At 42.7% G+C, this 1216-nt stretch overlaps 1 non-coding gene across 1 annotated transcript; it reads left to right on the top strand.

Annotated features, from left to right (window-relative positions):
- The first annotated feature begins 655 nt into the window (after positions 1–655).
- Positions 656–762, top strand: LOC122314625. The gene has a single exon (XR_006243841.1). It is a non-coding gene; the product is annotated as a small nucleolar RNA R71 (small nucleolar RNA).
- The last annotated feature ends 454 nt before the right edge of the window (positions 763–1216 follow it).

The raw sequence follows: 1216 nt of genomic DNA, 5'->3' as shown, positions 1-1216 counted from the left end.
TTGCCCAATTTGCACTTCAATATTCTTTATAGCAGCTCCCATATTGCTACAATGAGTCTCAATGTTGTCCAACCGTGAATTAGTCTTTTTAAACCTTGCATTGGTCTCCTGAACAAAGGAAACCATGGCATCCTCAAGTGACATCTTCCTCTCGCTTGGTTGGCTATCAAATCCGGGAGGATGTTGAGGTTGCAACACATTCTTGGTATTTCCATATGACAAATTCTCATGATTTCTAAGCCCTGGATGATAGTAATTTGGCATAGGATTACCACGATAGTTGTAGTTCCGATTGTTGACATATTGAACTTGTTCTTGACTCGCCTCATTGCTTGGAACTATCATACTTGTAGATGCTAGATATTCTGTACTTTGTGGTATCCTTTGTGTTGTCAAGGCTGAAATCTGATGAGATAGAGTAGCTACTTGAGCGGAAAGAGCTGCTATCGGCTCCAAGTCATGAATTCCAGCAACCTTCTTAGCCAAAGTCCTCTCAGTTGGCCATTGATAGTTGTTTGAGGCCATTTCCTCCAAAAGTGCAGTAGCACCTTCAGCTGTCTTCGACATCAAAGTTCCACCAGAAGCAGCATCAACTATAGTTCGAGTTTGCCCATTTAACCCATTATAGAACATCTGAACTTGCAACCAATCTGGCAATCCATGTTGTGGGCAACGTCGAATCAAGTCCTTATACCTTTCCCATGCTTCATAGAGTGACTCAAAATCATTTTGCTTGAATTGGCCAATCTCACTCCTGAGTTGGGCTGTTTTGGCAGGAGGAAAGAATTTAGCAAGAAACCTCTCAGCCATGTCCTGCCAACTAACGATGCTTCCCGGTTGTAGAGATTGTAGCCAACCTCTAGCCTTGTCCCTCAAAGAGAAGGGAAACAATCTCAGTCTAATGGTGTCTTCAGTAACACCATTAATCTTCACAGTATCACAAATCTCCAAGAACATAGCCAGGTGAATATTGGGATCATCAAGTGGTGATCCACTGAATTGAGCTTGCTGCACCATGCTAATCAAAGCTGGTTTGAGCTCAAAGTTGTTGGCATTGATTGGCTGGCGCATTATGCTCGAGTAATTTCCATTCACAACTGGCCGTACATAGTCCTTCAAGGTGCGTGGTAGTACCTCACGATCTTCTTCAGCCATAGCTAGTATCTTATTTCTTCTTAGTGATCTAAGAGTTCTTTCAATCTCCGGATCAACAGGA

This window comes from Carya illinoinensis, chromosome 6 (genome assembly GCF_018687715.1).
Source record: "Carya illinoinensis cultivar Pawnee chromosome 6, C.illinoinensisPawnee_v1, whole genome shotgun sequence".
Taxonomy (NCBI): domain Eukaryota; kingdom Viridiplantae; phylum Streptophyta; class Magnoliopsida; order Fagales; family Juglandaceae; genus Carya; species Carya illinoinensis.
Note: the sequence above shows the minus strand (reverse complement) of the source record. Positions and strands in the feature narration are given on the sequence as shown.